Source organism: Lemur catta, chromosome 13 (genome assembly GCF_020740605.2).
Source record: "Lemur catta isolate mLemCat1 chromosome 13, mLemCat1.pri, whole genome shotgun sequence".
NCBI lineage: Eukaryota > Metazoa > Chordata > Mammalia > Primates > Lemuridae > Lemur > Lemur catta.
Window position 1 is genome coordinate 32,782,162 of NC_059140.1, and position 14,835 is coordinate 32,796,996.

Sequence of the window (14,835 nt, forward strand, 5' to 3'; positions counted from 1 at the left end):
ACCACTGGGTCCACCTGTCATCTCAATGCTGCATTCTTCTACAATAGATGGATGCGAGGGGGATGTTAGTGATGCTCCAGGGATGTGAAAATGCAGAGGCTGTTAAGGTCCAGGGAAGGATATAGTCTGGTGAGGGCTGGGCTCTCACAATGATATAGTGCTGCAGCTGCTTGGGTCTCAGGGAGTATATGGGACCAACGGTGAACTCCCTGTCTAGAACACTGCCATCACATGGAATCCAGGCAGCACCCTATACCAATCCCATGGCCTGCGATGACTGAGGGGCTATCTGTGGCTAGAACTTCAGGAGTCTTCCATAGCAATGTGGACTTCTGGAGATCTCTCACTTACCTGCTCTCCACACTGGGGAGTTTCTACTGGCTCCAAGTCAAACCTGGCTGAGATGGCTGCTTGGCTTGCCTGTCCTGCCGTGCCTCAGAGGTTCTCTGCCACTTCCCTGATGAATTCCAGTGTTTTCCCTTTGACATTCTATTCAATATGTGGTTATCTACTCACTGTTTTGGCTCTTCTTTGTGGAGGAGGAGAGTGCCAGGTGCCTCTAGACTTGAAACCCCCCGACCCCAAGACCTAAATTTTATCATTTTCTTTATAGACATTGATATAGTTAGCAAAAGAAAATTAAACTATTTCTGACAAATGTTTTCTGTAATTTTAAATATGTATACACATAAAAACAATTCATATGTACTCATAATTGATCATATGCATCTTTTAGGTCCTGCTTTTAATGGTAAGACTTCTAAGTGGGAAAATAAAACAAATCACCCACTTCTAAGATCCCCACTTTGGATAGGCACCATAAAAACTGGGCAAAATGAAGGAGATAAAAAAAATCTCTGCGGACACAATTTTAAATTGCTATGTACATTAATGTACATGAAATAATTGATGTCTATTATTAAAAATATAATTTGCTATAATGCATGAAGTATATCACTTTAGAGGCTTGCTTCATGGACAAGGAAATGTGTTAAAAATATGAGGCATAATTTCTTAGTTAAGCCTAGGAATGTAAACAGAACAAAAAGAAAAATAAAAAGAAAAATGATAGATCATCCAGGACAAGCTCAAAAAATGAAATTAACATACTCTTGTTAACGTGCTAAAAAATTATGTCTTAAGTCTAAGTAATAATACCAAAATAAATACTTAAAAGCACTTTATTTTATGCTAGAGTAGCTTGTCTTTTGAATGCAGAATGATAGATATGTCTTTCTCTTACAGACCCCCATGTGCTACCATACCTTTGTCTGCATATAGGAATTTCTACTCTCTAAGAGATCTCTCTTTGCTCAAGACAATTTGTAAATAAAGTCAGGTCTCAGTTTGAAAAAAAAAATACCTCTTCCCACAAACCTTCTTCAATTTCTCCGTACTAGGATGAGTGCTAAACTAGGAATAGTATTTTTCCCTAATCATCTTAAATTTTTCCTATGGTACCACTTATAGAACTTTACTATTAAAAGTCATAAGTAACAGTCTTTCTTCCCCAGCCAGGTAGTGCATTATTAAGCTGGCTACTGCTCATGAAGAGAGTCAACCAGTCACTTAGATACTTGAGACAACTCTACAGAGGTTGTATAAAAAAGTAATGACTGGAAGAATCGATGAAAAATAAAAATTCAAAGAAATTTTATCTACTAGTCCCTCCAATTCACATATGCCATTGATCCTGAGTGTGCCCATAGGGAGTTCACTCTTCCACTTTTCAGGGTTGTGTGACGCTGCCCTTTTGGCACCCTGGCACTTTTTATGAGTTCTGAAGTTGGGACGGAAGCAGTAACAGGTGTCAGGGCTGCATGACGAGGGTCCGAGACAGATATGCTCCAGGGCATCTGAGAGAAACATGTTATGGCTAAGGTATAGAAAAGAGACTAAAGAAATGGCATTGTTTCCTAATCTGCAGTTCCACTTCTCACAAAAGATCTCTAAAACATTTAATATATTAAATATGATTCCTATTTCTTAAGGAAGTCAATAAGCACAAAGTGATTACATTTCTAACACAAGTTTGTGAAGGCATTAATAAACGTGGTACTAGAACTCAGTTTTCCTTAAACACTGGTAACTTATGTTTTTTTCCAGTCTAAAAATATTGATAGTTTGACATTTGGACAATTTTTATTCAAAGAGAAGTGTCTGATAATTTTATTTCAATCATTTCTATTAGTTGATTATTTGTATAATTATATTTTACTAAAAAAATAAGCATTCTGAGAAACTGTCAAACATAGACATTCTTTCTTTGTGAGGTATACACATTTGTTTAGAACCAATTCTCTAGTTTAGTGATAAAAAGACAGAATCTTTCAATTTGCTGAGGCATCCACAGTTATGAACATAAAATGTTTCTGGAATCACCTTAGAATAACTCTTGGAAATATAGGACAACTATTGAACAATAGGCTGCTTTGTAACCTCTTCTGACTAAATGCTTGTGAGGCATCAAAATAATTTTTTTTTCTCAAGGTAAAATTACTAGTTTTTCAATGAAACACCAGAACCCCATGATATTGGCCATTATGAAAAATAGATTATTCATCTGTATAGGCAAAATTACACAGATATTTAATATTAAACAATACTGTGACTATGTACTACTGTGTTATAATGAAGCATACATGTCACACAAGCAAAATTCCACCCCAGTTGAACAGCCAATTTAAAACATGATACTATTTAATATAACTTTACATAGTCAAAATGGTCTTCTTACAGTGCATAGAAACATAGAAGACTAACTGAGTATTTATTAGAAGAGATAGGAGAGGATTTTATTTTCCAAATTATTATTTAAGAAAAGCCAGGGCTTCCCTTTCTTATTGTGATTTTACAGACACCCCCACCCCTGCCTCTGATAATCTATTTTAATATATCAGACTACAATGTAACTAATTATACTGACATTTTCATAAAATGATAAATGTCTCCTATTCTCACCCTGCATGCAGTCTGTTTGCTGAAAGAAGTGGAAGAAAGTTAAGATTACCAAAGGGTTTTCTCCCCTGATGTTAAAGCAAATGAAATGAGGAGATGGAAGGAATTGGCCAGCACAAGTTGTGAAGATGACCTAAAAACTCCTCATTAAAATGTTCACTTCTGCTGATTTGGACTGACTGCAGATATAAATAGTAGGAAAATTTACCGTTATGATGTGCCTAGGTTTCTCTTTAAAGAGTATTGACCTCAGAGTCTTTCCTGCAGACGCTCTCCAAATCATGCTTGTTTTGTTTATTTAATACTTCAGAAACAGTATAAAGATCCATGTTAATCCCATAAAACAAGCTGCTTGATTTCCACTGAGTTTTATTTTCCTCTGTGCACATGTGTACGCATGGATTATTTCTGATTTAATAGAAAGTACATGTGGTGTTTATTTTTCTGTTCTTTAGATACTTCCCTTAGAATAAATCTGGAGGCATCACGTTACCAGACTTCAAACTATATTACAAGGATATAGTAATCAAAACAGCATCGTATTGCCACAAAAATAGAGACATAGACCAATGTAACAAAACAGAGAACCCAGATATAAAACCATTGACATAGAGCCAATTGATCTTTGAGAAAGCAGACAATAATACACACTGGGGGAAAGAATCCCTATTTAATAAATGGTGCTGGGAGTATTGAATAGCCACATGCAGAAGAATGAAGCAGGATCCATATCTGTCACCACTCACAAAAATTAATTCAAAATTGATAAAAGACAAATCTAAGGCATGAAACCATAAGAATCTAGAAGAAAATGTTGGAAAAACTATTCTAGATATCAGGCTTGGCAAAGAATTTATGAAGATGATTCCAATGGCAATCACAGCAACAACAAAAATAAATGGAACATGATTAAATTAAAAAGTTTTTGCACATCTATGGAAATAATCAAGAGGAAATAGACAACCTAAAGAATGGGAGAAAATATTCATAAGTTATATATCCAATAAAGGGCTAATAACAAGAACCAAAAAAAAAGTACTCAGGCAAATCATCAAGAGAAAAACAAACAACCTCATTAAAAAGTGGGCAAAAGACATGAACAGAAAATTTTCAAAAGAAGATAAACAAAAGGCCAATAAGCATATGAAAAAATGCTCAACATCACTATTCATCAGGGAAATGCAATTTAAAACCACAATGAGATACCACCTTACCCAGTTAGAATAGCTTTTATTAAAAAGTCCCAAAACAATGCATACTGCTGTGGATGCAGAGAAAGGAACACTTGTACACTGTTGGTGGGACTGGAAATTAGTACAACCTATATGGAAAACAGTATGGGGATTCCTCAAAGAACTAAAAGTTGACCTACCATTGATCCACCAATCCCACTACTGGGTATTTACATGAAGGAAAAGAAGTCATTTTATAAAAAAGACACCCAGATGTGAATGTTTGTTGCAGCACAATTCACAATTGCAAAAAATGTGGAATAAACCCAAATGACCATAAACAAATACATGAGTGGATTAACAAAATGTGGTGTGTGTGTGTGTTTACATATATATATATATATATATATAATGGAATACTACACAGCCATGAATAAGGATGAATTAAGCCTTTTTGCAACAATTTGGATAGAAATGTTCTCTGGATATTTTATAGAATTTGATTCCATGTATGTAAATATATAATGGAAAGCATTTCTGGTTTGCTTTTTTAATATATACTGATTATAAGGCTTATATTAGAATAGAGAAAAAATCAAATTCTGAGAAATAATTATACTCACTATGGCCATGGTATTTAATATATCCTTTACAAACTATAAAATCTGTATAGGGAGAAACATGATTCTAATATTTAACATCTAACTATAATGTGCAACCCTTAGTCTTGGCCTTGTTTGCCATATTATATTATGCTGTGGAAGGAGGCAAAGAAGAAAAATTATAAATGTTTGCCTTAATCTCTTCCTTGAAGTAAGTACCTACCATAATCTTATATCAATCAGTATGGAGGAAATATTTTTATTCACAAGCCCTGTTAGAAATGGAGCCTCTTCGTGGACGTAGTTACAAAGGAACACTTTCATGCTCTTGGTGAGAAAGTAAACAAGTATAACCTCTGTGGAAAATTGTATGAAGATTTCTCAAAGAACAAAAAGTAGATATATTATTCAATCCATCAATTCCACTTTTGGGGATCTACCCAAAGGCAAAAATGTCATTTTATAGAAAAGACACCTGAACTCATACATTTATCATAGCGCAATTCACAATTGCAAAAATATGGAACCAACCTTAGTGCCTATCAACTGAGGAGTGTATAAAAAAAATGTGGTGTGTGTATAAACACACGCGTGCGTGCACACACACACACACACACCATGGAGTACTACTCAGCCACAAAAAGGAATGAAATAATGTCTTTTGCAGCAACTTGGGTGGAACTGGAGACCATTATCCTAAGTGAAGTATTTCAGGAATGGAAAATCAACTACCACATGTTCTCATTTATAAGCTCTCACTTAGCTGTGGGTATGCATGGTCATATAGAGTGTCATAAGGGGCACTGGAGACTCAGAAGAGGGAGAGTGTGGGGGGGTAACAGGATAAAAAGTTGCCAATTAAACACTCTAAATCTATTAAAATAAAATATAAAAAGAGAAAAATGCATTATTGGTAATAAAATAAATGAATAAATAATTTTGAATTTATGAAAATGTTAAAACAAAAGAAATGGAGCCTCTCTGTTATAGCCAAAGAATATAAAAATTCCAGGAAGATACATAATCCTTGGTGTTCATTTGAGATGAAATCCTTGTTTAGTTTGCAGAACCACATGAAAAGTCATTGCAACTTAAAACATATATGTATATGTATATGTACATGTATATGTACTTATAAAGCAGAAAGGAACTAAAACACTAACATTTATTATTTTGGGATAAATTTTTAAACTTTTTAAAAATTATGATCAAATACAGTAATACATAACATAAAATGTCCTTTTATGTGTGACTTATTTTATATAACATAATATCTTCAAGGTTAATCCATATCGTAGCATGTGTCAAAATTTCTTTCCTTTTTAAGGCTGGATAATGCTCCATGAATGCGTATCCTACATTTTGTTTATTTATTTGGCAATGGACATTTAGGTTATTTACGCCTTTGGCTATTGTTAATAATGTTGCTATAAAAATGTGTGTACAAATATCTGTTTGAGTTCTTGCTTTTGATTCTTTGGATATATACCCAGAAGTAAAATTGAGATCAGACAGTAATACTATTTTTAATTTTTTTGAGGAACTGCTATAGCTGGTAATGAAATTGCCTAATTTTCCATGCCTGAGTAATTTTATTATCAGATATTTTGCTAGATTTTTGATTATAGTGTAGTGTATTTTAAACTTAATTGTGTTTTTTGTTTGTTAAAAGGAGAGAAAGATGAACATTTTTGTTGCTAATATGTATATATACGAGGCCAAACTGGGCAAACTATTACTTGTATCTGTTAATATTATAATGATACGGAGGAATGATTAATACTTAGCTCTCACAATGTGAATATTGCTAGATATTTGTGATGTATAGGAGTGAACCAACTCTTCATCCAAACCTGGTTTTACTGTCAAGACTGATGTACACATGCATCAAGAGGGTATGAAAAGGTTTAGTACTCATGTAAAGACACTTCCTGGGGAGAACAAGACTGGCACCCAACCCACTCTGGAATGAGTTAAGCAAGGGGTAAAGTGTCAGCTTAGGGTGTTTTTGTTTTTCTTTTATGCTTAGTTTTGGGCAAGGGTTCTATCTCTTGGGCTAGGGATTATTGGTGCCAAAGGAGGTGGTATTGGCTTCCTCATCATTTGGCAAGATGAGGTGCTAGAGAAGCACCTTTGTTATAGTAGAATGTGTGATTAGAATTTAGAGCACCTGTCTAATCTTCCTAGTTCCAAAATTGACTGGCTATATGATGCTAAAAAGATAATTAACCTACCTAATTACTATAATATCTAGGAGTGTTTTAGGAAGATGTTTTAAGCTAAAGATCTTAAAATAATTTGAAGTATTACCATAGTTAATTCCAAGTAGTCTGTGCCCTAGAATCCATGTGTTTAAGAATTATATATGTGGCCTTGTGCTATTGTCATGTATAGACATGTAAGACTGCCTGTAAGTTCAGCACATATTTCATGCCTTACTCTGCCATCTTGAACAGCATATGTAGCCTCTTTGTTACTCACCTTCTATATCAGTAAAATTAGTGTAGTAAGACCCTACTCCATAGAGTTATTGTGGGTATTAAATCAATTAATACATGTAAAATATTTAGCACAATGCCTAGCGTATAGTAAACAACCTAAGTATAAGATAGTCATCTCTAAAGAGGTGAAAAACAAAAACTAGAAACAAAGTTGCTATGGTTTGGATATTTGACCCCTGAAAATCTTGTGATAGGTCCCCAGTGTTGGAGGTGGGACCTAATAGAAGGTATTTGGGTCATGGTATAGATTGCTTATGAATGGTTTGGTGCCATCCTCCCTGTAATGAGTGAATTTTCACTCTTAGTTCCTACAGGCACTTGTATAAGAGAGTCTGGCACCTCCATCCCCTCTCTCTTGCTTCTACTCTCTCACTACTTGATCTCAGCATACCCCAGCTCTGCTTCCTCTTCTGCAATGAGTGGAAGCAGACTGAAGTCCTCACCAGAAGCAGATGTTAGTGCTATGCTTTTGTACAGCCCATAGAACCATGAGCCAAGTAATCCTCTTTCCTTTATAAATTATCTAGCCTCCTTTATGGCAACACAAGTGCACTAAAACAGAAAAATATCACTATATATAAAGTGATATCTTTAGGGGAACAAAATAGATATTTGTATTTGCAAAGTCTCAGAAGAGCGTTTCTTTCAGTTCAATTTCTTATCTGTATTTTCTTAATATTTTATAATTCATCTAAAATAATTTAACTCTGTTTAAAAATTAAGAACTTTATATGGCCCCTTAAAGCATCTTTTATATTCTTTTTAGAAATAAATAAGTCATCAAAGTGATCCTATTGGTTCTTCTCATAACTATCACTTATTATTCTACCCCTTGTTGTTCCTAAATTGACAGCACATTCTTTAAATGTAGCAAATCTCTATCAAAGTAATAATTATGGGCAAATTGAATGCTTCAATAGTAATTTCAACAAATGGGAGTCTGGAGCCCACTTTAAAAAATATGAATAACAGGTATTTGCCTTGCAGTTTACATTAATCTTTATTGTAACTAGATATTTCTCCCTAGTTTCATTGGGGCAAAGTTCTGGCTTTCATTTCAAAGCACACAGATGCATTTTCACACTGTAGCAGTCTACAGAGAGATGCCTCCAAGCTTAGAATTTTGCCTTTGGGAGATGATTTTGTCTGTGTATTAGTGACTCTCTTTCCTTATATTGGTATTAATATTTGCATATCTTTAAGGAGAAGCTTTGCTTGAGTTCCAGAGTACAAAGGAGGGAAAATAGAGCTCTGAGCACTCAAAGGGTACATATAAGATTGGCAATTAGAACTATAATTGTAAACCAATTACCTCAGGAGCTCATGAAAATCCTCTCTGGCAGGCATTATGTGATACATGATGTCTTTGTTTACTGTTCTTCAAAGTTTCCTGTTCTCTTTCCTGTAAGAATCCTACTATAATCAAGTGGTAATCTTGGAGAGATCTCTTTAGTCCTCATCTTTAAAATAACTCAATCTAGAGAAGTCACTTAGAAAGTTCTCGAGGAGACTACAGTTCTTTGATTTGTATACACAGAATTTTGATTTAAAGTAAACTTATTTATAGAGAGAGTGGAGGAGTTCTCTGTTTTACAGAAAATTCAGGTGTTTCTTTAGGAATCACAAAAGGGCTCTAGCAATGAAAATTAACTATGAATAGTCATGTATTCACTCAATTATGGCTCAGTCTACATTTACTGAGTATCATCCAGTGCTATACATCTGCTTACAGAATACATTATTCTAGGCAGAGATTTGAAAAATTAAGAAGTGTTAAAAATTACTACTATTGTAAGAGATAAATGTCATATATAAATAGCTTTCAGAAACACACACTTGTATATTCCTACATCAACTCTAAAGCATTTTTTTGTGTATTGAGCAAAATACTTAAGACATGGAAATTTATGATATTCTCCAAACTCTTAGAATCATAAAGTGACTAAAGTTTGGTGAGAAAAATCTCAAGTATAATAATATTTGCATATTCAGTGACAAGCACAGTATACCCTTATGACAAAATATGTATTTGTAACTGTTTCAGGTTTGCCTATGGTATTTATGACTCCACAGAAACAAGAGGTTTTTGTGGCTGAGAGAGAGAAACACTCATACACTGCTGGTGGGAACTGCAAACTAGTAAAACCTCTGTGGAAAGTAATGTGGAGATACCTCAAAGAGATACAAGTAAAACTAACATTTGATCCAGCAATCCCATTACTGGACATCTACCCAAAAGAACAAAAGACATTCTATAAAAAAGACATGTGCACTCGAATGTTTATAGCAGCACAATTCACAATTGCAAAGATATGGAAACAACTCAAGTGCCCATCAATGCATGAGTGGATTAATAAAATGTGGTATATGTATACTTTTAGTTCTTTGAGGTATCTCCATATTACTTTCTAGAGAGGTTATACTAGTTTGCAGTCCAACCAGCAGTATATGAGTGTTCCTATATATCCTTGCCCATGCCAATATTTATTGTTTTGGGCTTTTTGATAAAGGCCATTCTCACTGGAGTTAAGTGATTTCTCATTGTGGTTTTGATTTGCATTTCCCTGATGATTAGAGATGTTAAGCATTTTTTCATATGTTTCTTGGCCATTATTCTGTCTTCTTTTGAAAAGTTTCTGTTCATGTTCTTTGCCCACTTTTTGATAGGGTTGTTTGATTTTTTCTTGCTGATTTTCTTGAGTTCTATATAGGTTCTAGTTATCAGCCCTTTATGAATGTGTAACATGCGGATATTTTCTCCCATTCTGTAGGTTGTCTGTTTGCCTCCGTGATAGTTTCCTTGGCTGTGCAGAAGCTTTTTAATTTAATCAGGTCCCATTTATTTATTTTTGTTGTTGCTGTGATTGCCTCTGGGGTCTTCTTCATAAATTCTTTGCCTAGGGCAATGTCTATAAGAGTTTTTCTGACATTTTCTTCTAGAATTCTTATAGTTTCAGGTCTTAGGTTTAAGTCTGTTATCCACCGTGAGTTGATTTTTGTGGAGGTGAAAGGTGTAGATCCTGTTTCCATCTTCTACACATGGCTATCCAATTTTCCCAGCACCATTTATCTAACTTGACAGATAGAGATGCCTTTCAAATATTTAAAGATAATTATAACATTTCTTCTTAATTTTCTCTTCCTTAACTTAAATAATTCCAATACCTGTAACATTTCCTTGTGTGTAACTTTGTCAAGATTGATAATATTTTGTATTTTGGTGGCAATAAAACCTTTGAACCACCCAATATTCCTGGTTGGTTTACACCCAACACATTTGAAATATTCTACCATGGATTTCTAATGGGTATTTACAGACTGTGTTGATGTTTGGTGCAATTTTTTTGTGAACACGTTTACATGGCAGTTAAGGTGATTCATAAGAGGGAACTGATAAGAAAGTACCATTTTCCTGGAATAAGTGTATGCACATAAACTCAACCATAAATTATCATTTTACAGATTTTAGGGATTAGTCATTTCATCAATAAATGCACTAATCCTGAACAAACAAAATCATAAACAAAACCATATTTGAAACTTTGAATACTTTTCACAAGGAGATCTTGGTTTTTACTATTCAGCTTGAGTCATTGCTATGAAGATAACACACATTAAATACTAAAAGGATCATAAAGTAAGCAAGTGTTGGGTTCACAAATGAAACAGATTGGACTCCCTACCAACAATTTTCATGATAGTCATAACATTAAAGTTGCTCCTTGACTTTTTTTAAATTAAAAGTCCTTAGAAATTGAAAAAAAATCCCTAGTTGTGCTTTGAAGATTTACCAATTCAATGAACTCCTAGGAAGCTCTAGAGAAACAGCATGAATTTCTCTGGCGAGACTGAACAAAACTAGTCTTCATTTTAGACTTAGATATGATATTGCAGAAAAATAGAAATTCATCTTCATCATTATTTAAAGAAAGTATGCAATGAAGAATTCAGTCAGACTTTTACTGGAAATAAGCAAATGTTATAGAATGATCTTCATGAGCCCCCAAACATAAAATTCTATAAATGTGGAATAACGTGTCCATATGTATTCTGCAATCAATTGTCATGGAGTTTGGAGTGAAAATGTGTACACTGACCAATAACTTTGAAAAGAAGAATTTTATTGTTTCTAATTCTGAAGGTAGATGGGATTTGGACAGTCCGTGTGTTTTCTATGAGTATAGTACAGAGGCAAAAGATAGTGATCACTTGTTTTTTGGTCACAAAGGAAAGAAATTTCAAACATTTTTAAATACTCTACCCTTCAGGTATCTCACAAAGGAGAATGAGCTAGACACATCAAAGTCCTATTTACAGATATGGTGGCTACTAGCTAGTCTTTCTTCCACAAATATAATTTATTCTCACTTTGTAAGAAGGGAGGTAGAATAAAATCATTTCCTATAGAATAGCATTTCAGTCTAGCATACTGTTCAATAAATATGGCTTACTATCTAGTTTACTATTTTTCTCTTCTTTTTGCTTTTCTTTTCTTTTCTTTTCTGTTCTTTCTTTCTTTCTTTTCTTTACAAGTTACAAAGTGAAAAGAAATTATTCATCTATACCTTCTGACTGTAGATGTACATGCATAGGCAATACTACCATGTTTCTACCCCCATCACCAGAACAGTAGAGCACAGCACAAAGAGAAACAGAGGTTTAAAAAAATTAATATCAATTTTTATTTAATGCAGATTACATGTATTTAAAAGTCATTTTTCTTCTATACATGTAAATTAAAATGATTTATATATAATATACACACACATATAACGGACTTATGCTGGCATAATTCCATTGCTGAACATTTGTCCAAGTGATGGGGCAAAGTCTCCTTTACCAGATGGTTAAAATATTTTGATAATACTGTTTAGTTTATTTTCCTTTAAGTATTAAGAAAAAAAGCTAGGTTAGTGTATTTATTAAAATATGAAAAAAAAAGACTAATTTAAGGAAAAATAGGGATTTCATTTTTTGTAGATAGTAATGAAGATAAATGACCAATGCAAATGATAGTAAATTTGCATCTGTACCAAAATCAGTACGCTTTTAAATGTTTTAGTTTGTTTTCATTTGTTTGTTTGTTTGCTCATTTGGTTTAATTTGGGAATTCAAAGGAATCTGGCTGTAATATTAGTTTTCTGATATACACAACTAATTTTCTGTGTTCATCTATCCCTTAAATCTGAAAACTTTTAGAGTTATGGCAACAATATCAGTCAGTTGATCAAAATGTACGGTTAAAAGATTAAGGCATTTTATTTTAAGTGTCTTGGATAGTACCTCACAAATAAAACAGCAAATCACAAGAGAATAAGATTTTCTTTTTGCAGCACATCTGTGCTGGGATAATAAATTATAGAAATGTAGCTAAAAATGTGCCATCTGTGAAGGCGTCTGCCCAGTAGAATTAGCAATATTGCACTTAATAAATACCCAATAAGTTTGGTAGTTTCTCCTTACAGATATGATGTGTAAATACCTTGTTGCTTAAGTTTTAAAATTCTGCTTTGACCTCATTTATTGTAGTTTGGATCATTATTTTAATTATAATATAAGGAAGTTTTGGGTCATTTATTTGTTCGAAAAGCATCTATTCCAAAACAGATGCTAGCACAAGGTGAGTGTATATTGGATGACATGTTTATTAGTTTAATAAATAACAAGAAGACATGCCAAGCACAATCTTACCATGTTAACACAATGCCACATAAAAGAAAGGAACAACTGAAATGTGCATAAGATGGGAAATATTTGCTTTTTGGGAATCAACCCCCCAAAAAAACCTCTGAATAATTTTATAATTCCTGATTTTTATTAATTTTAAACAATGTAACTTTTCATCTATTTAAAAATATAAGGTAAGAAGTTTGCTTGAATCTAAAATCCCTTTTGTAATTCTGCACAGTATTTAGGTTGATCACAATTCCTCTCTTCTGAATAGATTAAAAATGGAGGAAACACATATATCAATATTTCATAGATATTGTAGAAATATATATAATTGATTTTATAACATCATCTTTGACCAAATAACTCAAAGGACTATTACAAAGATAGACAAAATGCATTTGTGAAGTGCTTTTTTAACATTTTAAAGTAATTTTAAACATACATAATTATTTTTAAAAATAATGCAAAGAGTTTACATAGAGTCTTCACCCTTAGTTATCTGATGTTAACAATTTATGTAATCCTGGAACAATTATCAAGACCAGGAATTAACATTGGTGCAATAATATTAGCTAAATCGTAGAGCTTATTTGAATTTTATCAGTTTTTCCTTTTTCCTTTAATGATCTTTTTCTGTTCCAGGATCCAATGAAGAATCCCATGTTGCATTTACTTCTTATTTCTTTGTCTCCTGCCATCTATGGAGTTTATCATCTTTTCTTATTCTTTGTGATTCTCCTTGATGGTTTTTGATACTTTCTATTAGATGATTTAGTGGGTACAAGCAGTTTTTATTACATGAATGAATTGTGTAATGCTGAAGTCAGGGCTTTCAGGGTACCTGTCACCAAAATAGTGCACATTGTACCTGATAGGTAATATTTTATTCTTTACTCCCTCTCATTTCCCCCCTTCTTTGATTTCAAAGTACATTACACCACTTGGTGACCATATATATCCATCATTTAGCTCCCACTCATGAGTGAGGCATGTGGTGTTTGTTTTCCCATTCCTGAAATACTTCGCTTAGTACAATGGTCTCTAGTTCCATCCAAGTTGCTGCAAAAGGCATTATTTTATTCCTTTTTATGGCTGAGTAGTACTCCATCAATCATTCATACATTTATATATATATATGCATACATATATACATACACACACACATATATATATATCACATCTTCTTAATCCACTCATGAATTGATGGACACTTGGGTTGATTCCACATCTTTGCAATGATCAATTGCGCTACAATGACCATTCAAGAGCAGGTGTCTTTTTGATAAAATGACTTCTTTCCATTAGGTGAATACCCACTAGTGGGATTGCTGGATGGAATGGTAGGTCTGCTTTTAGTTCTTTGAGGAATCCCCATACTGTCTTCCGCAGAGGTTGTTCTAATTTACATTCCCATCACCAACAACATATAAGTGTTCCCTTTTTACTGCCTCCACAGCAACATCTATTATTTTTGACTTAGTAATAATGGTCATTCTGATATGAATAAAGCAGTATATCATTGTGATTTTAATTTGCATTTCCACCATGATTAGTGATGTTGACTATTTTCTCATATGTTTGCTGACCATTTGTCTACCTTTCTTTGAAAAAAATCTCTTCATATTTTTTGCCCACTTTTTGATGGGTTTATTTGAAATTTTTTCTTGCTGATTTGTGTGAGTTCTTTGTAGATTCTGGATATTAGTCCTTTGTTGAATGTATAGTTTTTGAACATATTCTCCCATTTAGCAGGTTGCCTATTTACTTGGTTGATTATTTCCTTTGCTGTACAGGGGCTTGTTAGTTTAATTAAGTCCAATTTATTTATTTTTGCTATTGTCATATTCGCTTTTGTGGTCTTGGTCATAAATTCTTTGTCTAGGCCAATGTCCAAAAAAGTATATTCTACCTTTTTTCCCTTAATTTTTG